The 27,002-nt window shown below is 39.6% G+C and overlaps 3 pseudogenes; 1 reads left to right on the forward strand and 2 right to left on the reverse strand.

Moving 5' to 3' along the window:
- Window positions 1–17,701, reverse strand: part of LOC124989342 (HLA class I histocompatibility antigen, A alpha chain-like) — an 18,777-nt pseudogene extending 1,076 nt beyond the window's left edge.
- The window catches only part of LOC124988329 (spindlin-1-like), a 40,388-nt pseudogene that overhangs the window by 1,259 nt on the left and 12,127 nt on the right, over window positions 1–27,002 (forward strand).
- LOC124989343 (N-alpha-acetyltransferase 50-like) lies at window positions 21,134–21,639 on the reverse strand (annotated as a pseudogene).

The following is a 27,002-nucleotide window of genomic DNA, read 5'->3' on the forward strand; positions in this document are numbered from 1 at the left end:
GGGCTGTGACAATGCTGGTAGCAAAAGTAGTTTGCCTCTTCCTGCCTTCCATAGTAGCATGTAGAATGTTTGAAAGAGATGAGTAAATTTTTTAGTGTTTGGACAAAAAGTGATTCGATTTGTTCCTGTGTAAGTTTTGTGATTCTACTTACAAACACCGTGTTGTATTTAACCCCTTGTCAAACTATTATTGGGACCCAGAAACTATTGCAGACAACATGATCACATGTCCAAGGTGTAAAGATTTTTGGATCACACGTGCTAATTACAATAGGCCTATTTTTAAATTATTTTTACTGTTCCTTGATTTTTGCTGACTTTACTTTTCGTATTTTTCTCTCTCTGGTAGCTTGAAGATTAAACTTGAGAAAATACATTTATTAGCTCTTTTCACTGTTACTTGTTTGGGTATTAGAAATTTTAGCAGCAGCACATAAAACACCTCAGTTCTTGGGTAAGGTAGTTTGAAAGGGATTAACTGGCAGTCAGCCTCTTTAGGCTTGACTTTGGAGCTACGCGATGAGATTTGGGTTTCGGTTTTGATATGTTAATTTGTAACATTTAAATGTGTAAGACCTTCTTTCTGGCTTCCTGTTTATAGATGAACAGGATGCGATTAAGGAAATTACCAGGAGGTAGTGCATTCCTAATGACTTGAGAATGTGCTCACCTGGAGACAGATATTAAGGGAATTTTATATTGAATAAGGAAGGGAAAGGGGGTGGGGGGGGGAGAGTTTTAGTAAAACTAAAAAATTATGAAGATTATGTAGTATGGTATAGAACAGGGGTTGGCAAATTTTTCTATAAAGGGATAGAATGTCTTTGTCTTTTCATTCCGTACTTAAGTGTTGGTATGATGAGAAAACATCATTAGGTAATATGAATAAAATATAATATGAAATGAATGAGCTTGACTGTTTCAATAAAACTTTGCGGATGCTGAAATTTGAATTTCATATAATTTCATGTGTCACAAAACATTTTATTTTTTACTCCCTCCTAATCATTTAAATTTAAGGGCTATTTTTAGCTTCAGGTCATACAGATGCAGATAGTGGATCATAGTGGTCCCCTAAATAATAGTGAAGTATCTGTTTTCATTTGAGAAAGAGGATAAACATATTGCTGTGATCTGTTATTTCCATCTGTTTACTTACACACAAAATGATAAAGGAATTTGAGAATCTAACACAAATTTGTTTGTCCTTTGGAACTTGATCACTTGGATTTATAACTGTACTAGGATACAATATATTCTTTCAACAAAGAAGGGTTTTCCATCTTTAAAATCAAAAGGATTGTAGAATTCAGGAAAACTGGAATAACTCTGAGTCTTAATGTTGATTTATACCAAGAGATTTCTAACACAGGAATAGACAAAAATGAACTATAGTAATGAGATGAAAGGTAAATTTAAAAATCAAATATAGGTGTAAATATTGTTTTTATATTGGGAAAGGAGAACAAAAGAGATGGAAACCACTGGGTTTTTTAGAAAATATAGATACATGAGCTGTGTAGGTAGAAAACTGGCTGAGGTCAGATAAGGTGAGATGGGAGTGAAGATGGGTGGGGCTTAACTTGGAGATTCTTATCAGGAAAAGGCAAAGCATCTCATTTTTCCTCACCATTTTTTTCTATTATGAAGTATTACAAATATACAGAAAGTCCATCTTCAGTTTGATTTTTATACTTTAAACTTGTTATCTTCTCAGGTCAGTGACATAGAACCACATAATTGTTTTTCAAGTCTGTATTGTGTAGACTATTTAATCATTTTATTAGTAGTAGGCATTTAAGTTCTTTTCAAGTCTTATTAAATGCAAATTGTTGTGAAAACACTTGTATGTACATCTTAGATTGTCATGCCATTTTATTAGTAGGATGAATTTTTGGAATTTGGACTACTGGTTCAGGAGACGTGGAAACTAAAATTCTAGCACATTGTTTTAGTTTTGTTTCCTTAATTATGCATCTATTTATATACACACCAGTATGTTATGAGATAGACTAATCCCCTTTGGTCTGTGGTTTCATTGTTTTTCGTTTATCTGTAGGCAACTGTGGTCTGAAATTATTAAACAGAAAATTCTAGAAATAATTCATAAGTTTTTAATTGTGTACCATTCTGAATCGTGTGATGAAATCTCATGCTGTCCTGTTCCCAGGAGATGTGAATTATCCATACAAAATGTACACTGTATGGACTGTCGCCCATTAGTCACTTACTAGTCACCTCAGTTATCAGATTGAGGAGTGTGATATTGTAAAAGTTGTATTTAAATAACTCTTATTTTACTTAATAATGGCCACAAAGTGCTTTATTTAAATGAAAATGTCAAAGTTCTCAACTACCAACAAGCAAGATCAGATGCTGAGGTTGCTAAGAGTCTTAGTAAGATGGAATCCTCTAAATTTTTTTTTTTTTAATGTAGATGGACATAGTACATATATTTCATTCATTTATTTTTTATGTGTTGCTGAGGATCGAACCCAGTGCCTCACACATGCCAGTCGTGCGCTCTTACCACTTAGCCACAACCCCAGCCCCCTCTGAACTTTCGAATAAGGAAAAATTCATGCTAGTTTTACTGTTGTATCTCATTCTGCAAAATTTCAGCCACAGTGTGAGTTTAGTGCTTAGTTAAGATGGAAAAGGCAGTAAATTTGTAATGGAATACATGAATGGATTTAAAGGCAACATATTCCACCAGAGTGTTAAGCTTATGAACACTTGACCAAGGGATCCTGTGAAAGGAGAGACATCATAGGGTTTTAGGCATCCACTGGTGGTCTTGGATCATACCCCATTGCCCTTAAGGGGGGGACTACTGTCATCTGTTTACCTGCAGTGGAGCTAGTGATATTTCATATTAAAACTTTTGCTAATATATGTTCATATATAATTTCTAATAATTGCCTAACAAGTCTTGTTCTGCAGATATTTTTTCAACCTTTTGTTAGTAGATAGGAATTCAGTTTCCTATTGATTGTTACTTCATTTTCATTTCTGTTTTATTTTTTTTTCTATTTTCTTTTTGTGGCTACAGCAGTGTTACAATAAAGACCCCTGAACATATGTCCTTAATGTGGTCTTGGTTTGTTTCTGAGAAAGATTCTTGTGTGGAGTATATTACATATTTCTGATTGTAATAGTTGTTACCATATTGCTTTCTCTGAAGGCCGTTCACTTTACATTCCTGACAGCAGTGTAAGATCCTGGCCCCTTCCCAGAGATAGATATTATATGTTGTTTTTGTTTGTTTGCTTGCTCGATATTGGTGTCTATGTTTTTACTTTTTTTACAGCTAGTAAAGAGAAATCTTAGTTACTTGAATTGCATTTCCTCTTTAGTAATTTTTGATTATGTTTTGTCATTTACACTTGTTTTTCTCTGCATTTCCAGCGTTCTTTCCTTTTTTTGGTGGGAGGGATGGTTTGGGTTGTTTTTCTTATCACTTCTACATACATGTTTCCTCATTAAGAAAACGATTTCTTTAAGAGTTTTTTAAATGATATATGTTTTTATTTTTAGTTGTAGGTGGATGCAATACCTTTATTTTTATGTGGTGCTGAGGGTTGAATCCAGTGCCTCACACATGCCAGGCAAGTGCTCTGCGGCTGAGCTACAACCCCAGCCTGATATTTTTTATTTCTTATATTTTTGTCTTCCTTTTTAAAAGTATGCTGTAAAGACACGATCCCACCCCCACCCCCAAGCAGTGCTATCAATTTCTCCAAAGAAATTTGTCTTGAGTTCCAAGTCTGTATCCTAAGTGTCCTCTATGGTGCACAAAGGAAAGTAAAGAAAAGTGAAATATAATGTGACTGTCCTCTTTCAGTGAGTTCTATGACTGCTATTTCTTAATCTATGAATTTGAACTGTGGTAGCACAGGTCTGTTCATTTGTGCTTTATGAACATTTATTATGATTTTTGCACTTTTCTACATATACTTAAATATTTATAGGTTTCTAAAGGGTTCCTTACAAAATTAAAAAAAAAAAACAAAACTCAACATGAAAGTACTGCAACAAACAGCTGATTGCCTCAGAAGCTATTACAAGTTTTACGTTACAGCCTGTCCTTTAGTGCAGACATCAAGTAAACTTGGTGCTGATTAGTAGTGTTGAAGAAAATATTGAATGGTCTCCTCATAACACTGAAGATTTTTCAATGTGATTTGGTAATAGGGAGCTTTTGATGATCTTGGTTAGGGAGTGAGATGATAAAAATGGAATTAGAATGTTTTCTAAATTTCTTAGAAATGGCTATCCAGTAGAAAAAACAGACCAGAAGCAGAGAAAATAGTTGTTCAATGTGAAATGAAGGAATGCTTGAATTAGACTAATTAAAAATTGAAATTACTAGTGAGAAGCCAGGTCTAAGTGTGGGCTGAGCAGTAGCAGAAGATTGGTGTGGCTTTGACTTAGACTCAGGCTCTGCAGAGGAATGTTGAGATAGTGGTCCAGGAGACCCTCTCTGCCCTGCCTGTTTTTCCTTCTGTGAGGTCATATGTGCATAGGATTGGTGTCTGGCAGACAGGGAAGGGCCTTCTCTAGTAGGAGAGAAGAGGGTCAGTGGATGGTAGAACTGGAATAGAAGAAAATAGCAGAGACAAAAACCTGCAGAGTAATAACAGCTGTATATATGGGATGAAAGATATGAGATTGAAGTCTGACCATCAGTAGTTCAAATCTAGCAATCCTATTTCCTAATTCTATGACTTTAAACAAATTACTTAATTTTCCAAATTTCACTATTTTTTTTTTTCTGTGAGCAGTATGTAATACTAGGATGTCATAGAAGTGATTTTCTGTAAAGAAATTGTTCAGTTAATGTCAGGTTTATCGTGTAACTTGAGCTATTTATAAATAGTTTGCTATCACATTCTAAGGTAACCTGTTACTTCATAAGTTTTTGTAAATTTTATTTCATGAAGAACCCAAGATACCTGATGATGAAATTATAACTGGATTGCATATTACATTTCTTCTGGAAAACAAGGCTTGCCTGCAAAGTCAGCACCAAACAAATTTGCAATGAAAAAAACAGAAAAAAGTTATTTAATAAAATGCTTTCCGGTCCAGAGTTTGGGGGAATTTAGAGGAAGACCCCTTCCTTTGAAGTTTTTCTATCTTGGGGCTGGAGATGTGACTCAGTGATGGAGTGCTTTCCAAGCAAGTGTAAGGAGGTGACACTACAAACAAAAAATCCCTGCAAACTTTCTAAAGTTTTTCTGTATTATTGTATTGTGAATGTTTTATGTAGTTAGTTAACTAGACCTTGTACATGGAATTTTGATAGTCCTGCCTGCTTTTGGCCAATTTAATCCCCAGGTGGAAATTCAGGTATTTGCAGGGTTAGACATTCTGACACATGTAGTCAAGCTTGGCTCTTTCTCCATCTGATGATTTGTACAAAACTTATCCAGTGTTCAGGTCACACCTTCTACCAATCAAATGAGAAGGTCCCAGGATTGGACCAGACATTCTCATTTTTTAAAATCTCCATGTGATTCCTATGTGCAGCAAAGTTGAAAACCACTGCCTTTGGAGTTCTAGAGCAAGAACACTAAAATCAATATTGCTGACAGCATACCAGTCCAGAACTTCTTATAATAAAGCCATCACTGTGAGAGAGTAGCCTGTTACTTGGAATTAAGTTTTAACAACTGTAGCAGTTAATAAAGATGGTCATGATGACTCTGTTTTACAGAATAGTCTTGCCATGTTTTGCTTATTTTCCAGTAAACCATTCACATATGTGGTGTTTTTTTTTTTTTTTTTGTGGGGGAGATACCTTGGTTATACTTCCTTAGTATAATACACCTGAGGTTCATCCTTGTTGCTTGCATCCTTAGTTCATTCCATCTTTTTGCTAGAATAGTGTTTATCTATTTACCAGTTGAAGGGTATTTGGAGGGTTTCCAGTTTGCTATGATTTGGGTGTAATGAGTGTCCCCTAGGGTATATTCTGATTAAAGCCTTGGTCCACAGGGTGGTGCTTTTGGGAAGTGATAGAACATTTGGGAGGTGGGGCCTAGTGGGCAGGCCTTAGGTTATGGCAGGAAGGTAGCCTGGATAGGTAGTTCTTGTGGGACTCTGAGAGGATTAGAAAATCCTGAATTTGGCCCCATTCTCTCCCACCTTCTGCTTCCTGGCTTGAGATATAAACCTTGTTTCTGCTGGCGCTTCCGTTGTTACTCTTTGCCATGAGGTGGCACTGCCAAGGGGTAACCTTTGCCACAGAACCTGTACTGTATGCTATTTGGACATTAAACTTCTGGAATGTTGAACTGAATAAATCTTTCTTCACAAGTAGCTTGTGTTAAGATATTTCAGTATAGTGATGAAAGGCTGACTGATACAGGTCTTTTTAAATAAAGCCATTATTAATATGGACTTAGGTTTTGGGTGAATGTTAATTTTTAAAAGTTCTCTTAGGCAGATGCCTATGTGTCGGAATACTGAGTTAGATAAGTGTATATTTAGCTTTGTAAGAAACTACTAAACTGTCAATGTGCCTGTAAAATTTTGTGTTTCTACCAGCAACATAAAACTGTCTAGTTGTTTTATATCTGTGCCAGTAGTTGGAATTGTTTTCTTGCCTTTTCCTCATTTTAATAGGTAAGTAGTATGCTTATTTACCATTCATATATGTTTTTTGATGAATTCAAGCATTTTTTCCTTTTTAATTTTTTTTTTTTTTTTTTAAGTTTTGAGAGTGCTTTATATAGTCTGGACATGAGTCTTTTTGGACAGATGTTTTTGCAGATATTTTGTCCCACCTATAGCTTGCCCTTTTATTTCTTTTTTTTTTTTTTTTTAAATTTTGTGATGTTTTGCATCAGAGTAATGGTGGCTTCATGAAATTAGTTGTGAAATATTCCCTTGACCCTATCCTCATTCTGTTTTCTGGAACACATTGTGTAGAATTGGTATTATTTTTTGTTTAAATGTTAGAATTCATAGGTAGGAATGCCTTTTATCTTTTGTTTCTTAGATGAGAAATATCCATGTATTTCTGGATATCTGCCTTTTTTGCTCTGACAGATCTTCTTTCCTCTAGTTCTGTATCTTGAGAGGGGTTCTTCTCTGGGCTCGTACCCTGTCTCCCATCTTTCTCCTGAGTACCCTGTAGAGGTTTGCGGAGGAAACCTGCAAGTGGGTATGAACTACTGTTTTACTTGTAGCTCTGAGAGTTCTGTTCTTTCATGTTGTCTTTAGCAGTTCATAAGTAATTTTATCTAAATACTTCTGATCCACTTGTATGGTTGTCCCATCTTCTATTGTGCTCTGCCTCCTTTGAGTGGATATTCACATCCTGTGTCTCTTTTGGATTTGAGGCTACTTGGGTAGCTTTCTGAGAGTTTTAAGAAAAATTGTTTTTTTTCACTCAATAGACTTTTATTATCAGGACAGTTAGCAGTGTTTCCAGCTTTCTACATCTGCAGTGGAAGCCAGAAATGAAAACCAATGTGTTTTGGTGACCTGTCATAGAGAGTTGTGATATTTCTCAGTAAAGGGCTTAACTTTACAGAAACTGGTATTTCCTGAGTTTGATGAGTGTCACATTCAAGACATGGTATCAGCGTAGAGTTCTTAATGCTACAAGCCTTCTTTTTTATTATTCCTTGTGGTACCTGGATTGAATCCAGGGGCACTGTACCACTGAGCTACACCCCATCCCTTTTTATTTTTTTATTTTGAGATAGGGTCTTGTTAAGTTGCTGAGGCTGGCCTCAATGTGCAATTCTCCTGCCTCAGCCTCCTGAGTAGCTGGGATTACAGGTGTGGGCCATTGTGCCAGTGCTGCTAGCCTTCTTGACTGATATGTATTGAGTTTTATTTATGTTCCCTGAAGCTTTACTCATGAGTCATACATTGCCTGGATCAGGCAGTTCTTTTAAGATTTCTTGCAAGATCTTTGCCTCATCCTTACTGCTAAATATGTGGTCTTTGGCTAGACGGTTCTTATTCCTAAATAGTCATGTAGCTGAATTGAACTAGACAGTCTCCAAATGAAGGGGTTTTCAGATGTGGTTTGCTGATTTTTCCCAAACTTCAGCAGAGATGTACCTGTTGCTGTTGTATAACGTAATGACATCTTCTCTCTAAATTTTATCCGAAGAGTCAACTGAGACACATTTCCAGGTAAGTCTTTTCTTCCCGCCACATCATTGTGGTTGTGGGATCTCTAAATTACTGAGAAGTTGTAAAGTTTAGTTTTTAGTAGCCCTAGGATTATGGCATCATGTTTGGGAAATGAGTTTTTATGTTGATTTAATTAAGAATTCCTTGGTGAGGATCCGTGGTGGGTTGGGACAACATTGGCAGTACTTTAAAACTGTTCTAGAGAGAAGAGGCACTGCAGAGCTAGAGATTTGGGACAGGAGGCAGTGAGATGATTGTGGGGGTAAAAATAGAGATGGTTGGTACCTGGTTTAGCCTATCTATCAAAAAAACCATCTGTTCCCACTTCTCAAAATTGGTTCCTTTTCCTTCATTTACCACTCATTGCCAGCTAAATCAGGGGTGTGATGATTAGCTGCTTCCAATTTTTGCAGTCCTTTATGCAACACAGATTAATTTATCCTTGACAACTTAGTTTGTATTTTTCCTGTTTTAGCCAAGGAATGATTCCAGGATGTGGGAGTCATCCAGGGAGATATACTCTCCTACTTACCAATTGCTAGCTTCTTCTATCCTAATTGATTTTCCTACCTTAGTCTTGCTAGTCCTTATTCCATCTTCTATGTTGCTGAAAAAGATGTACTAAAACAGAAATAAGACTCTGTAACTGCTGCTTAACCACCTATAGTAACTCGTTTTGTCTGTCCAAATCAAGTTCCTTCATCATTTAGATTTTTTTAAAAATATTTTTTAGTTGTAGATGGACAGAATGCCTTTATTTTATTAATTTATTTTTATGTGGTGCTGAGGATCGAACCTAGTGCTCGTGTACTAGGTGGGCACATTACCACTGAACCACAACCCCAGCCACATCACTTAGATTTAAGAGCCGCTACTTCCTTTGCCATGGTGAAGGCCAAAATTTCCATATTATATTTATTCCTGCTGAATTCAGATTCACCCTTAGATTTTTTTTTTTTTTCATTATATTGTGTTCTAAGCAGCCAGTGCTAATTAGAGTAGGCTTGTAAACCCTGGCTTGGGTTTCTGAGGGGCAGAAAATACATTAAATGTGGATTAAGAGCCCTCCCTTTCCTGGACATTCTGTGATCATTGATCCTTAGTGGTTCTGATCTGGTTCAATATCAGAATTGATGGTGGGTTGCAAAACACTTAGGCATCTCCATAGACCTGCAGTCTTACATGTTAGGCACTTCAGTCCAAGAGTTGCTTATTATTATTGCTTATTATTCATTGCTTATTATTATTATTGCTCACAAGCAGCCTGGGAATTCTTGTCTCCGTTTTTTTCTTTTCTTTTTTTTTCTGGTACCGGGGATTGGACTCAGGGGCACTTGACCACTGAGCCACATTCCCAGCCCTATTTTGCATTTTCTTTTAAAATTAAAAAAAATTTTTTTTGTAGTTGTAGATGGACAACATACCTTTATTTTATTTGCTTATTTTTGTATGCAGTGCTGAGGATCGAATCCAGTGCCTCACAGGTGCTAGGCAAGCACTCTGTCACTGAGCCCTAACCCCAGCCCCCAATTTTGTATTTTATTTAGAGACAGGGTCTCACTGAGTTGCTTAGCACCCCGCCATTGCTGATGCTGACTTTGAACTTGCAATCTTTCCTGCCTCAGCCTCCCAAGCTGCTGGGATTACAAGCGTGCACCATCATGCCGGGTCTGGTCTCTATTCTTATTACTGAAAGTGTGATCAGCAGACCAGCAGCATCAGTACCAGCCTTGTCATAAATATGGAATATCGTGCTTGACTCCAGACTGTCTGCAGGTTATGCTGACATCCAGGTGATTCTTGTGCACAGGAAAGTCTGGGACTTTCTGGTCTGTGTGTCTTCTAGATGTAGCACCAGAACTGTGCATTCTGCTCCTGATTTGGTTTGATTAGATCACTTACATGGGGCTCCAGGGCTCAGTCCTTGTGCCCTTTCTCTTCTATAACCATCACTCCCTTGGTGACCTCATCAGTTCTCAAGACTTTAAATATAATTTCTATGATGTCATCTCCCAATCTGTTTATCCTGCCCATACATTTTTCCTAAATGTGTCTGGACTCATTTGTCCCATGGTCACCCTGCATTTTTTTTTTTTTTTTTTTTTTTTTAAATGGTATTGGAAACTGAATCCAGGGGCACTTTGCCAATGAACTATATCCCAAGCCTTTTTAATTTCTATTTTGGGACAGGGTCTTTCTTTATTTCCCATGCTGTTCTTGAACTTGGAATCCTCTTGCCTTAGCTTCCAGAGTCACTGGAGATACAGGTATGCACCACTGTGCCTGGCTTTCACCTACATTTCTTATGCACATCTCAGGTTGTGTCCCCTGCACTGAGTGCCTGCCTTGTCCCCTATTCTTATATGCCCCTTCCGGAGTGTTCCCCTCCTCACCATTGGCAGCTCCATCTCTTTATATAGTCTGATAACTATGGGTGTTCTCCTTGACTCCTTTTTTCTCATACTCCAGATTTAATCCATTGTGAAATTCTGTAAAGTCCATCTCCAGAGTGGATCCAGAATCCAAACACTTCTGCTATTCCCATTGCTCACACTCCAGGTAAAGGAACCCATATGTCCAGCCTGGAGTACAGCACCAGGTGTTCTTACACTTTCCCCTACAGCCTTGCTAGCATTTGTTTCCATTCTATCCTCAGCTTAGCTGCCAAGTGAACCTTGGAAAAGAGAAGATTTACCCCGTCTGTCTTTACTCAAATCTGCCTCATTCAAAGAAGGAATTCTGACATCCCCTAGATCTGTAGTATCTGACCATACCTCTGCCCTCTCAGCGACTTTGCTCAGGATGTCCCAGATTCCTTGCTATCCCCAACAACACAGAGAGGATCCTACTCTAGTATACTTGCATTGAAAGATCTTCCTAAAAAACTTCCTTTGGACATCCTCATCACAAATTCTTTTATGTTCTTTAAATCTTTCAAAGTTCTTTTCAACAAGACCCACACTGACTGACTGCTCTGGTAAAACAACCATCTTGCCTATCCCTGCATACCCACACTCTGGATCACATTCCTATAGTATTACTACCTCCAATATGAAATGAACACTGTCCTTAATCTGCCTAGAGGGTATCAGCTACTCTTCCTATTACAACATATATTTACAAGGAGTTTGAGCCTGTTTTTCATTCACTGATGTATACTAGATGCAAACATAGTGTGTCATGTAGCCAGTGATCAAATATAGTCATACTTTGGAGATACTGTGGGTCCATTCCAGACCACTGTGGTAAGGAGACTATTGTATTAAAGCAAGCCACACAATTAAAAAAAAATAATTTGTGGCTAAAATGGCTAACAATCATCTGAGCTCTCATTGAGTTGTAATCTTTTTCTGGTGGAGTGTCTTGCCTTGATATTGATGGCTGCTGACCAGTTTGGTTGTTGCTAAAGATTGGTATTTCTGGGGCCATTAAAAAACAAAACAAAAAAAATGAAGTTTTCTGTATCAGTTGATTCTTTTATAAGACATTTTCCTGTAGCATGTGATGCTATTTGATGGCATTTACCCATAGAACTTTATTCAAATTTGGAGTCTGTTCTCTCAACTCAGTGTATGCAGTATTCTAAATTCTTTGTGACATTTCAACAATATTCACAACATCTTCACCAGGACTAGATTTCCTTTCAAGCGATCACTCTCTGCTCATTCATGAGAAGAGCTCCTAGTTGAGCTTGGTGGTGCCCACCTGTAATCCCAGCTACACAGTAGACTGGGACAGGAGTATCACAAGTTAGAGGCCAACCTCAGCAACTTAGCAATATTCTCAAACAAAAAATAATCTGGCACAATGGCACATATCTATAATTCCAGTGGTTTGGGTGACTGAGGCAGAAGAATACAAGTTTGAGGCCAGCCTCAGCAACTTTGTGAGGCCCTAAGCAACTTAGTGGAACCCTGTCTCAAAATAAGAAATAAAATGGGCTGGGGATATAGTTCAGTGGTAAAGCGCCCCTGAGTTCATTGTCTAGTACTGGGGGTGGAGTGGGGTGGGAAAAAGGAGCTCCTCATCTATTCAGATTTTATCATGAAACTGCAGTAATTCAGTCATATCTTCAGTTCCTGCTTCTAATTCTAACTCTTGCCATCTCTGCCACATCTGCAGTTACTTCCTCCATTTAGGTCTTTAACCCCACAAAATCTTCTAGCAGGGTTAAAATCAACTTCTTTCAAACTCCTGTTACTATTTTTACCTTCTCCTGTAACTCTCCATTGTTCTTTTTTTGGCGGCTGGGGGTGGGGGTAGTGCTGGGGATTGAACCCAGGGCCTTAGTGCATGTGAGACAAGCACTCTACCAACTGAGCTACATCCCTAGCCCCCATTGTTCTTAGTGACATCTGGTATGGCAAATCCTTTCCAGATAATTTTCAATTTACTTTACCCAGGTACATCAGAAGAATCAGTATGGCAGCTTTATCTTTATTAAATGTACTTAATAAGACTGAAAGTTAAAATGACTCCTTGGTCCATGGACTACAGTATGGGTATTGAGTTAGCAGGCCTAAAAACAAGTCTCATTGTATACACCCCACCCCCCCAGCTCTAAGGTGACCAGGTACATTGCTAATGAGCAGTAATACTTTGAAAGGAATCTTTTCTAAAAATAGGTCTCAACAGTGAACTCAAAATATTTACTAAACCATGTTGTAAACAGATGTGCTGTCATGCAGGCTTTGTTCCATTTATACAGTGCAGCAAAGTAGTATAATTCTTAAGGGCCTTAGAACATCCAGAATGACATAAGCATTGGCTTCAAAATCACCAGTTGCATTAGCCCTTCATAAAAGACTTAACCTATCCATTCACGCTAGAATTGACTTGCGTAGCTATCAAAGTTCTAGATGACATCTTCCAATATAAGGCTGTTTTGTCTACACTGAAGATCTGTTGTGTAGTGTAGCCTCCTTCATGAACCTTCTTAGTCAGATCTTCTGGATAACTTCAAATTTCTGCAACTTCTCTCAGCCATCAGATTTTTTTTTTTTTTTTTTTTTGTATCAGAGATTGAATCCATGGGACGCTTAACCTCTGTGCCATATCCCCAGCCCATTTTATTTTTATTTTGAGACAGGGTCTTGCTCAGTTGCTTAGGGCCTCGTTAAGTTGCTGAGGCAGGCTTTAAACTTGTAATCTTCCTACTTCAGCCAAGCCACTGGGATTACAGGTGAGGGCTACCATGTTCTGCTTCAGTCTCCAGAATTGAAGAGAATTAGGGCCTTTTTCTGTATTAGGTTTTGACCTAAGGGAATGTATTGACTAATTTCATCTTTCTGGACCATGAAAACTTTCTCCATCTCAGCAATAAGGCTGTTTCACTTTTCTTACCATTTGTGTTCACTGGAGTAGCACTTTTAATTCCTTCAATAACTTTTCTTTATAACTCACAGCCAGGTTTTGGCTTCACTCATGGTTCCACATATCTTCCTCACTAAGCTTTATGATTTCTAGCTTTTGATTTAAAATGAGAGACCTAGCAACTCTTCCTTTCACTTGAACACTTAGCTTAATTGTTGTATCCCAGGGAGTAGGAAGGGCCTGAGAGAGGAAGACAGGGGGAATGATGAGTCAGTGGAACAGTCAGAACACACACATATATTAAGTTTGCCATCTTATATGGTGGTGGTCTGTGGTACCCCCAAACAAAATAGTAACAGCAGTGATCACTGATCACAGGTCACCATAAGAGGTAGGATAATAAAAATGTTTGAAATACTGCCAAATTACCAAAATGTGACAGACATAAAATGAGCACATACTGTTAAAAAAATGACCCAAATAGACTTGTTTGACACAGGGTTTCCATAAGCCTTCAGTTTGTAAACACTCAATATTTGCAAAGGGCAGAACAAAGCACAGTAAAGTGAGTTATGCCTATATTGATTAAACAAGTGATCAGTGTATAGTACCTCCATTTTCTAGTTGCTTTACTAATTGAGCCTTGGACCCAATGCTGTTTTGTGGCAGCTGCAGTACAACATTCTTCATAATGATGTTCTCTCAGTGACATCAGGGCTGTTCTCACCCTTTCTCCCATACCATACCTGCATTCCACAGCACACAAGTACATTTCTTTAAGAAAAGATGGTCCTTGACTTATGGGTCCAATTTTCCAATCAAGAATTGAAATTAGACTGCTTTATAAATCTATGTGTTTGTATTTGAGCCAGCATTAGGATTATTAGAGCTAAGGGAAGGGAGAGGGATAGGAGAATAGAGCAGAAGAATTACACGAGGAATCTAACAAGAAACTATAAGATTCCTCTTCTCTGGTAGTTCCAGAATCTGGTACTTTAAAAAAGATTGGGGAAGACAGCCTTGGAAGGAGGGCAAAGAGCTGGGGAGGCCTGAATATTGGTTTCTTGAGACCACAGAGACTTGTGGGTGGGGACAGACAAAACACCTACTACTGTCAGAATTGGGCACCCAGGGGAAGTGAGGCCAGGACTTGTACATAAGAATAAGAAAATCTGTAGAATTTTACAGAATAATCTATAGAAACTAAGAAACAAGCACATAAAAGTTGGGGACTGAAAGTCAGACTTGGGTCTGAGCCTATGTTGACCTGGCCACACAAAACCCTCACTGCCTGTGGTCCTAGACATAGGACAATACCTGGACAATGGTTGGGTATCTGTGATCAGATCCTGGTATGACAAAATTCTACTGAATGGACAAGGGCAACAGAGAAGTGAAGATAACTTAGCTGAAAAGTGAACACATCCACAGTGGGCTGAGCACCAACTGGGCAGAGCCCCATCCATACTGGGCTCCTCACAGCTTTCTATGTCTACCTGCAGTAGACTCAGTAAAACAAATGTGGATTCTGGAAGGTTTTCAGGTTTATTCATTTCCCAAGTTTTAAGAATTTTGAAGGCAAATTTATGTCCAGATTCTTATTTTCAATAGGGAAGTAAGAAGCTGCAGTTCAGTGCTATAAAACATTAAGACAGGGATAGGGACATCTTGCCTGGTCTCTGCTGGAAAAGAAAAGTTGATCAGGAAAGACAACACAAGTCAGTGTGGGGAAGAGGTTTGGGGCTTCTCATTTTCTCACATTTTGCTGATAAGAACAAGACCCCATAGGTATATTCACATGCTAGAGCAGAATGAGAAGTCAGGAGCTTTTGAAGTCACAGTGGTGTGTGTGTGTTAAACAATCTTATGTCACTGAGTCCCACACAAGGCAGGGGTCTCAAACTGTATAAGAAAATACTGAACAAATCCAGATCAGTCACTGTAAGTGATGACATTCTGAGCTGCCCACCACACATACTCAATATGTTCAAATCAAAGCCCCATAACCTAGTAGTGTCCCTGCTGCTCTATCCTCTTCAACTTCAGGCCCTCCAGTGCCTCACCATAGAATCCTTGGGAAATATATCAGAGACCTGAGCATTACCCTTGCCTAGGGTAGAATAAAACAGGAGCTGGTTACAGCCCACAGGACACATGGCTCAAGGAGGAATTATGGGATGGGTGATCTCCCCCATGGATTCCCGTCTGTACTGTCACAGGGCCTCAGGGATCACCCACCTGTAAAATTAAAGGCAGCCTGTGTGTAGCTCCCTTTCTTTCCACCCCTGAGAGGACATCCTGTGAGCGGCCAGGAGGAGGCAGGGCCATGAGTTCCCAGAGGAACCCCCTAGTTCTGGGCCCAGGGAAGTTTATAGAACTGTCTGCAGATGGAGGGCAGGATCAAGAAACATCAGGAAAGGAAATTTTCAAGAAGAGAATCAACTGCTGTCCTGGAAGTCTGTCCACAACAGGCCCTTCACATCTGATCTGCAACTGCTGGGCATCAGGTTCCCTCAACCACAGTCACCATGGTGATAAATAGGTCCTCGATTTTTCACGTCATTCACAGAGTACTTAGCAAACAGAACTCCAAGCTGGGTAAGCATGTGTGTGTGATTGGTACTTGCCATTAATGAGGCAGGGTAAACTTCAACCTGGGGATTGGAATCTCCCAATGGGACAAGATTTAGACCACTCCTCACACCCTGTCCCTACCTGTTAACTTCCTGCACATCACGGCTCTGATGACCACTGCTTCAAGGAGAACCAGGCCAACAGGAATTCCCATGATAAGAGATGATGGGCTGAGGATGTGGCTCTGGGAAGAGATTGGAAGGGAAGGTGAAGGACCCTGACCCTCACCTCTCAGCCCAAACCATGCTGAAGAGCTCCAGAATGGCTCATGCTTTCACTGACAACAGAGTCTTTTCTCACGTCCCCTCAAAACTCCATCTCAGGGTGGGGGCTTAGGCACCCTCATGCTGCACATGGAATGTGTATCTCTGCTCTTCAGAAGGTACCACCACTGCCCACTTCTGGAAGGTTCCATCCCCTGCAGGCCTGGTCTCTACAATCTCCATGGTCTGGCCCTCCCCATTCTGCTGCCAGGGGTGGGTGATTTCCTTATGGAAGAAGCTCAGAGCCCACATCTTAGGGGGATATGGTCAGAATTGGGGTGATGGGTCATGTGTGCCTTTGAGGGGGGTCTGAGAAGACTCCAGGAATTTAGACACTGCATTTCTTCCCATTGACTACTGAAGCAAGTACTCACCTGACCACCCTGGGGTGGGAGAGGGAGTACAAAACAGACACGATCCTGGACTTAAGGTTTTGAGATAATCTATTATTCCTTGGAAAGTTCAAGATTTGGGTTGAGTCAACCTAAGCCAAGGGACTTCAGGTCTCAAAGAGACTTTCAGTGATCTAGGTGAAGGTGGAGTGACTCAGAAAAACTTGAGTCAGAGCTCCAAAAACATTTGATGCCCAAGGTTACTGCCAGAATCAAAGGGAACTGCTGATCAGTTATTTCAGGGACTGACTTCCCCTTCAACCCAGAAAAGGGAAACTGCCACCCTTAATCCTCCTGAAAGGTGGGTCCAGAGTTACTCTGATATAGCATCTGGAAACCCAGGTTAACTCATCTAGTCTGAACCAGAGGGTGGGCGGTATTGTAGCATAGGTTCCATTGTCCACTCTTTGGTGGGAGACCAGCAAGGAGATCTGGGAGGTGGCCCGCTGCCCCTAGTGCCTGCGCACTGTAGCATCTCCTTCCTGTCCTTCAGGTGGAGCCACTCCATACATGTAACTTCTAGGTAGGCCCTCATCAGTCGCTTCACATTCGTACTAGGTGATCAGAGCCACCTTTGCTGCCGTCCAGGAGCACAGATCCTAGTTTAGGGAGATATGATCGGTTTCATCGTAGGCAGTCTTGTAAGTACCTGCTGAGGAAGCGCCAATTACGCCCTGTGTAGCAGCCAAGCGTGGACCGGACGGTGTGGAACCCTGGCCAGAACCTAGCAACGTGCTGCGCCGTGGTTGCTGGGTCCCATACACTTAGCCCCGCCCCCTGAGGGAACGACAGGCCGTGACTGGTTAGAGCCTTTTGCGCCAAACTGGAAATCCAAACAAATCCCGCAACATTGGGTCGGATCCTAGGACTGGGGAGACCCAAGCCAGTCAACCGAGGATGAGGGCTGGTTGTGACTTGTGATCTGGGTCCGGGATCACTCATCGGCCTCACTCCGATTCTAGTAGCTGAGAAGGGCTCGCAAATTCACCCACAATATATGGGCGTTGGCTTGGCGATCGGGTCTGCAGGTCCCAATACTCTGACTCTTCTGCGCCATCCACCGCGCCCGCGGCACCTCTCTGGGACTCTCGGGGTCACTGTCGGAGCACGAACTGTGTGCGAGCCACGCAGCGGAAGGCGATGAAACCCGGCTCCCTGTGACCCGGCTGGGTCATGGCTGTGCCGAAATAACTCAGGGAGTGGGAGGTTGTCACGACCGTCCACCTGTAGCGGGACCCCAGTCCCAGGTTGATGTATAGGGGAGGGGAGGAGGCAGCGGGGCGGGGCGAGACTCAGATGGGAGAAAGGAGCGGGGCAGGGGGTCAGAATAACCAGTGGACAAGGTAGAGCAGAGGTCTGGGCCGCAGGTGGCTGAGACGCGGTCCCTCTCCCCTCGCGGGGTAGTCCCTTCAAGAGGCCATTTCCCTCCTGACTCACCTGTCCAGCCCCTGATCAGGACCAGCGTCCCTGAGGGGAGCAGGAACAAGGTTCGGGGCTTCATGGCCCAGTTGGGGACTTTGTAACCTGGAGCCGCGGCGACACCGATTGACTTCTCCAGGGTGCCATAACAAAACTCTGTAGAATGGGTGGTTTAAACAACAAAAATTCATTTTCTCATACTTACGGAAGTTCACAGTCCCAGATGAAGGTGCAGGATGATTTGCTTCTTGGTGTACCCTTTTTTCTTGGCTTGCAGAATTTATTGCAAGAATCCCTTCCCCTCCAGTTATAATAAAATATTCCACATATCCATCTGAGACCCCATCACAATGGCCTTTAATGTCCATTTTTAAATAGATTTTGTTCATGATGATATATGATGATAGAGGCTTTGCCTATAGCTTTCCTCTTGTCTTCTTGGACCTTCACCAGAACTGTCTTAAACATCTATCTTACTACCAAAAACTCTTTGGAGCCAATCTCAACTTTTCTAGTATGCACCTCAAATTCTTCCATCCTCAACTCAGTTCCAAAGTCTCTTCTACAATTTTTGGCATGTGGTAAGATAACATTCCACCCTGGTTCCAAAATCCATCTTATTTTGCCTAGGCTTCTATAACAAAAGACCACAGACTGTGTAGCTTAAACAACAAAAAATATTTTTTCAGAGTTCTGGAGAATGGAAAGTCCAAGATCAAAGTTCTGGCTATTTTGCTTTCTGGTGAGGGCTTTCTTCCTCAGCAGCAAATGAACAACCTCTCACTATGTTCTTGTCTGGTCTTATGTTAATGGAAGGAGGGGGAAAAAAGAGAGAGAGAGAAAGATTTTTTTTCCGTACTCTTATAAAGCACCAGTATTATTGCTTTAGGGCTCCACCATTTTTTGTCGTTGTCTGTTCTTCCCTTCCCCTTTCCTTCCCTTTTCCTCACCTGCCTCCTTATTTTGGATTAACTTCCATATATCAAAGAAAACATTTGACCTTTGGTTTTTTTTAGGACTGGCTTACTTTACTTAGTCTGAGAGTCTCCAGTTCCATCCATTTACTGGCAAAAGTCATAAAGTCATTCTTTATGACTGAGTAATACTCCATTGTGTATATATCCCACATTTTCTGTATCCATTTATCTACTGAAGGCCACCTAAGTTCATTCCATAGCTTAGCTATTGTGAATTGAGCTGCTGTGAACATTGATGTGGCTGTATCACTGTAGTATGCTGATTTAAAATCCTTCACATATATACAGAGGAGTGGGATACTGGGTTAAATGGTGATTCCATTCCAAGTTTTCTGAGGAATCTCCACACTGCTTTCCAGAATGGTGCACCAACTTGCAGTCCCACTAGCAATATATAAGTGTACCTTTTCCCCCACATCCTTGCCAACTTTTCTTGTTGCTTGTATTCCTGATAATTGCCTTTCTGACTCGAGTGAGATAGAATCTCAGTGTAGTTTAATTTGCATTTCTCTAATAGCTAAAGAAGTGAAATTTTTTCATATATTTGTCAACCATTCACATTTCTTCTGTTAAGTGTCAGTTCCTTTGCCCATTTGTTTATTGAGTTATTTATTTATTTTTCATGTTAGGTTTTTTGAGTTCTTTTTATATCCTGGAAAGTAATGCTTTATCTGAGGTGCAGGTGGCAAAGATTTTCTCCCATTCTGTAGGCTCTCTCTTCACACTAATTTTTTTCCTTTGCTATGAAGAAGTTTTTTAGTTTGATGCCATCCCATTTATTGATTCTTGATTTTACTTCTTGAGCTTTAGGAGTCTTATTAAGGAAGTCAGTTCCTGAGCCAGTATGTAGGAGTGTTGGGCCTACTTTTTCTTCTGGTATGTGCGTGGTTTCTGGACTAATACCTAGGTCCTTGATGTACTTTAAGCCGAATTTTGAAAACAGGAACATTTCATATGTCTCTTATCTTATTATCAACCTGTTAGGTTGACCTATAAGGACTTTATTTTTATGTGGTGCTGAGGATCAAACCCAGTGCCTCGCACATGCAAGGCAAGCACTCTGCCACTGAGCCACAACCCCAGCCCATCAACTCCATCTTTAAGTTTAGACTATTATTGGGCTTACCAAAGGAAAAGGATAGGATAGGAGAAAAAAAATCACAACACATTTCTTTAGGTCAATTAAAGGCCATATCTCTAGCTTGGGATATTAAAAAAAAATAATCTCACCAACCCATACTCTAAAAGTATAATAAAAAGTCAATAGTAGAACAAACAAAACTTCTAAAAACCTGAACACTCATTAGGAAAAAAAGCAATTGAATGCAAATTCTTTCAGGCCAAAGTATAACACTTCCTACCCAAACTGCCTCATCCGTCAGCAAGAAGAGAAAAAAAAAATGTTTTAAAAATCTAAATAAATTCGATGTTTCTTAAAAGGATAACAATGGTCTAACTCCTGAGGGAGTGCTCAGTAAGACATACTGGTGTTAGGAGGGAAGGCGAAGTCTAGGGATTAGCATTTCACAAAATAGTCTTTGAAAACCCAAAGTACCTTGAACATACTAAACTGGTCTATGAATTAGAAAACAGTATATTGCTGCTGCTTCTTTTTGTCTTCAGAAGTAAATAATATTTGTAGGCTCTGCCCTTCAGTGTGAAAGCAGGACATTAGGAAAAGAAAAAAAAAATTGACATCATCTGACACCCAAATTTTTGGGACCATACATTTTAACTGTGAAACTGAACAGATCTATTGTCTCCTTCCTTCAATCCAACCACCTCACAAAAATAAGAGAACTAAAACAAACCAAATGTGATTATTTTAAAAAAGTCTTTGAAAGTATTAAAACTTCTAAAGGAACAAAAAGAAAAGAGAAAAAAACAGGAACAAGAAGGAAGGAAAGCCTTAGGAAAGGGGTGTGGGCAGGGCATCAATGGATCTCTTTTATTTGGCAACAAGCAAGTGCAGGAAAGTTCATTTGTAATTTAAGTTTTCTATTTTCTGCGCATCTGCATTCTGACCAGAAGACACTTTGAGGTTTTTCTGAAGCACATGAGCAACTACAGGTTCTATTCTCTTATAAGAGCTCTTCTGTCTCAATAATCTCAAAGCCAAAATGTCCATAGAAGTCAATTAACGAATCATTACTGATCTGGATGTGCAGATACATGTCAAAAGTTCCTCTTTTCTACAGATGTTTAAGATATGATTTAATATTTTAGTTCCTATTCCTAGCCTTCAGAAAGACATCCTGGTGTTAGGATAAAGTCTCTTTTGATTCTGTGAATGATCCACCCTGCAGCATACCGCACCTACAGCAATATCATTGAAATAGGCAAGTTTCGCTAGCTCCCCAACCTCCAGCATATCCCTGTAGAACTTGTCCTTGCAGCTGCCTGGAAAGATGACCTGGTTCAATCTCTTCAACCGTTTAAAATGGCGCGGTGTCCTTCTCCCAGCTCCATCCCACTACTTTTCATCTTCCCTGCCTGCTATCAACACCGGTGGTTTTTTGCGGCCCCAGATCCCCGCGCTCTCAGCCCAGGCCACCCCACACCACAAGCTGGCCTTCGCTTAGGAAAGAGAGCTGAAGGGATGACCGACGCTGCGGAAGTCCAGCGTGGCCCCGGCTCTCTGGAGCGGTCCCGATGTCTCGCGCTGTCGCACCGGTGCCGCTGCTTCTCCACCTGTGCACGCAGAGCACTCAGCTCCCGCCCGTCGCCGCGCCGATCCATGTTTTATTGAGGAGTGCATTGTTTAATCTCATAAGTATTTTGAGATTTTGTGCTTGATTTTTTGCTATTGATTTCTGCTTTAATTTCACGGTGGACTGAGAGAAATGTATGATTTATAGTCTTTTGAATTTGTTGAGGTGTGCTTTATGTCCTGAAAATGGTCTGTCTTGGTGAATGTTCCATGGGAACTTGAGAAGAATGTGTATTCTCAGTTATTGCATGAAGTAATGTATGCATGTTAATTATATCAACATATTTGATGGTGCCATTGAAAGGACAACTATGTCCTTTCTGCCTTTCTGCCTTCTGGATTTGTCCTTTTCTGCAGAGGGGTGTTGAAGTCTCCAGTAGTGGTTCATCTATTTCTCCTTGGTTGTATCAGTTTTTGCCTGGTGTATTCTGATACTCTGCACTTACATGCATATCCAGTAAGGATTGTTACATCGTCTTGGAGAGTTAATCCCTTTAACATCAAGCACTGTCCCTTTTTTATCCCAGATAATTTTCATTGCTTTGAAGTATTTCCTGTCTGAAAGTGATACAGCTACTTCAAGCTTTCTTTTGATCAGTGTTAGCAAGGTATAACTTTCTCCATCTATACACTTTTAAACTACCTGTGCCTTTGTATTTAAATAGAATTTCTAGTAAATAGGATATTTGGGACATAATGTCTGACAGGGGTCATTTATAATCTCTGTTCTTCTATTGTCAAGGTGTTTATTCTTCTTGCTTCTTTCAATAGGGTTTTCTTTATGTTTGGTTTTCTGTAGTTTGAATATGACATGCTTAGGTATAGGTTTTGGGGGCCTTTATGTTGCTTGGTGTTCTGTGTGCTTTATGGTTCTGTGGTTTGGTGTCAAATATTAATTGGGGGGTGGTATTCTCAGTTATCTTTGCTCCAGATATTGCTTCTTCTTCATTCTCTTTCTTCTCTTTATAGTATTGCCCTTACAGATATGTTACAGTTTTTGTATTTAGTTCCATTATTTCACTCATTTTTCTCTTTTCAGATTATGACAATTGTACTAACATACCCAGAAGTTCACAAATTATTTCCTCAGCTGTGTTCAGTCCAGTAATGAGCCTGTCAAAGACATTTTTTTCTTTTGCTACAGTGTGTTTTATCTGTAGAATTTAACAAATTATTTCATAGACTCTCTATATCTGTGCTTACATTATCTACCTGGTTTTACATGCTGTCTATATTTTCCATTAGAGCCCTTAGCATACTAATCACAGTTGTTTTAAATGTATAGTCTGATATTTCATCAGACTCTGCCATATCTCAGTCTTGTTCTGGTTCTTTGTCTGAACGCTGGTAAATAGGCTTTAGTGATGTGGTTTTATAATATGGCAGTGGGTAGGAAGGGGAAACTTCTATAATCCTATGATTTGTGTTGAGTCTCTCTCTCTCTTTTTTTTTTTTTTTTTTTTTTTTTTTGGTGGTGCTGGGGATTGAACCCAGGGCCTTGTGCATGTGAGGCAAGCATTCTACCAACTGAGCTATATCCCCAGCCCAGTGTTGAGTCTTTTTTGAGCCTGTGCCCCGCCCCTGGGCTTTAACATTCACCAGATATTAGATTTTTCTTTTCTTTTTTTATCCCCTTTGGTCTCCAAGATGGTTACTTCTTTTTAGCTCATGGTTGGCTGGGGCTGGCTGGAGCTGGGTATTTTTCTTTCCTCCAGATTGGTTACCATTACCAGACTCTGGTAAGTGGTATCTCTTGAGAATAGTCCTCATTAATGAGAACAGAATATTCTGTCGTATTTCAAAATACTCATTTTTTCCTCACTCCTTTGTGGAAACTAAAAGGTAGATAGCATGGAAGAACAAAATGGAGTAGTAGTCACCAGTGACTGAAATGGGCAGAGGTGAAGGGAAGTGGAAAGACCTTACATAAGGGACACCAAAACATGGTTAGATAGGAGTTCATCATGGTTTTCTACAGCACAGTAAGTTAACTATTGATTATAAATACTGGTATATTTCAGAATAACTAGAAGAGTACAAAAGTCCTCAACACATAGAAATGATGAATGTTTGAGGAAAGTGCTGATATTATCATTGTTTTAGTCAGCTTTTTTTTGCTCCTGTGACCAAAAAAACCTGACAAGAACAATTAAAGGAGGAAAAGTTCATTTGGGGCCTCATGGTTTCAGAGTCCTCAGTCCATAAATGGCTAATTCTGTTGCTCTGGGCCCAAAGAGTGACAAAACATCCTGGTGGAAGTATGTGGAGAGGAAAGCAGCTGAGGATGTGGCAACAGAAAGCAGAGAGGGAGCTCTCCACTTAGCAAATACAAAATATATACCCCAAGTCACACCCCCAATGACCCATCTCCTCCAGCTAAGACTCCATCTACCTACTGTTATCACTCAGTTAATCTCTACCAGGAGATTAATTCACCCATTAGGTTAGTGTTCTTGTAACACAGTCATTTCACTACTAAACTTCCTTGTTTTGCCTCACACAGGAGCTTTTGGGCGGGGTGGCGGGGGGGACACCTAATATTTAAACAATAGCAATCATTGTACATTGTACACATATGTGTCAGACTATTATATTGTAGCCATAAAAATGTACAATTTAAAAAAAATATGTCTCAGTAAAAACAACAACAACAAAAAACCTGTCTGCCTATCTACCTACCTAGTGTTTCTCCTTTAGTAAAAGGAAGATGGAGGATATTTTTCTCCCTGTCTTCACTATGAGAACCTGATAAAACTCCTACAGGTAAAATTCACAAAACTTTGCGATTCCCCCTGAGTTTTTGCTTTATTTATTTTTTCTGTGCTGGGGATTGAATCTGGGGCCTCATGAACGTTAGGGAAGTGCTGTACCACTGAGCTACATCCCCAGTCCTCCCCTGTAGCATTTATGTCTCATAGTCTCTAAATGAAGTCTCCAGCAATTTGTCAATTACAGTTCAGGTTTTTGTAGCTGTATCTGTCACTGACTCTCTCCAGTTTTCTGTGCTGGTAATTTGTGGTTCTGTCTACCTGTCTGTTTTTCTAATTCTGGGGATAGCCATTTCCCCTGTGACCTTTCTTATCTAGGAAGAGTTGTTGATTCCAGTTTATTTAGCTTTTTACTTGTTGGTAGAACAGATTGATGACTTGGAGGATCTGTACTTCTACCAGAGATTGGCAGATGAAGTTTCCTTTTGATCTACTTATCTGGTTTTCTATCAGTGTGATATTAGCCTCATCAAATTATTTGGGAACTCTTTTTTTCTCCTCTATTTTCTTGAGGAGTTTGAATAAGATTCATGTTTATTCTTAGTGCAATGATTGAATTTACCAGTGAGCCATCTGAGCCTGGAATTTTCTTTGTGAAATATTTTTACATTATGTTTTTGTTTGTTTGTTGTTTGTTCTTTTTGTGTATGTGCTGGATTGAACTCAGGGCTTTTCACATGTTAGGCAAGCATTCTACCTCAGGGCTATGTCCCTAGACACTGGTATGGATGCATGTGTGTGTATACACACACACACACACAATATAGATATCCATATGTATATACACATAAATAAATATGCATATGTGTGTACATATATTATATATATATTTGGTACTGGAAATTGAACCTAGGGTAGCTTAACCACTGAGCGATATCCCCAGTTCTTTTTATTTTTTATTTTGAGGCAGGGTCCTGCCAAGTTACTTAGGGTCATGCTGAGTTGCTGAGGCTGGCCTCAAACTTGCAATCCTCCTGGCTTAGCCTTCCAAGTAGCTGGGATTATTCCATTGTGCCTGGCCTCCTGGAATATTTGAAATTATGAATTTAGTTTGTTAAATTTGCATGTGTGGGTTCACATTTCTTATTTTATCTTGATTCAGTTTGTCCAGTTGTGCCTTTAAAAGTATTTATTCATTTTGTATCATTAGCAAATTGACTTCTTGGCATAACTTCTTTATTAGAGTTTCATTATTATTTATATAAATTTCCCTCAAAACACCACTTCTGTTGCATCTCTCACATTTGGATTACATTTTTTATACCTTTATTTTATTCATTTATTTATTTTTTTTAATGTGGTGCTAAGGATCGAACCCAGTGTCTCACACCTGCTAGGCAAGTGCTCTACCACTAAACTACAATCCCAACCCTGGATTACATTTTTTAAAAAATATTTTTTAGTTGTATATGATACCTTTATTTTATTTATTTATTTATTTTTATGTGGTGCTGAGGATCGAACCCAGTGCCTCACATGTGCTAGGCATGTGCTCCACCACTGAGCTACAGCCCCAGTCCCTTGGATTACATTTTATTAAGTTAAAAATTCTGATTTCTCTTGTAATTTCTTCTTTAATTAATGGATGTTTTAGAAGTACACTGATTAATTTCCAAATATTTGAGAACTTTCCAGGTATATGAGTCCTTAATTGCAGATAGAGAATATACTCTGTAAATTCAGTTTCTTTAAATTTACTGAGGCTTGTTTTAAAGTCAGGAAATGGTTTGTTTTGGAGAATGTTCCATATACACTTAGGAGAATGTCTGTGCTAATCTTGTATGTGGTATTTAAAAAATGTCAGGTTAAATCAGCCTACAGTGGGGTTTCAATATTCTATGAACTTAGTTATTATTGATTTTTACTTGTTCTGTTAATGAGAGAGAAGTATTGATCACCAAATATAATTGTGACTATGCCCATTTCCTTTTTATATCTTCTAATTTATGCTTCATCTATTTTCTGTAATTAGGTACTTATACATTTATAGTCATTTGTCCCTTAATGATAAAAATATATTCTGAGAAAGGTATTTTTAGGTATTTTTATCATTCTGTGAACACAGAGTATACATACTTATGCAGCCCTAGATTTCTTATGGTTGCTCTTAATATATCTATTTTTCACCTTTTTTTCCCCCTTTATTACTGGGGGTTGAACCCAGGGGTGATTTACTACTGAGCTATATTCCCAACCCCTTTTTAAATTTTATTTTGAGACAGGGTCTCCATAAGTTGCTGAGGATGACCTCAAACTCCTGTCTCTACCTCCAGAGTTGCTGGGATTACAAGTGTGTACCACCATACCCATTACTTTTCCATTTTTTTAGTCTATGTGTACCTTTGAATCTTAAGTGTGTCTACTGTAGA

Source organism: Sciurus carolinensis, chromosome 7, assembly GCF_902686445.1.
Source record: "Sciurus carolinensis chromosome 7, mSciCar1.2, whole genome shotgun sequence".
In the NCBI taxonomy this organism is placed as follows: Eukaryota; Metazoa; Chordata; class Mammalia; order Rodentia; family Sciuridae; genus Sciurus; species Sciurus carolinensis.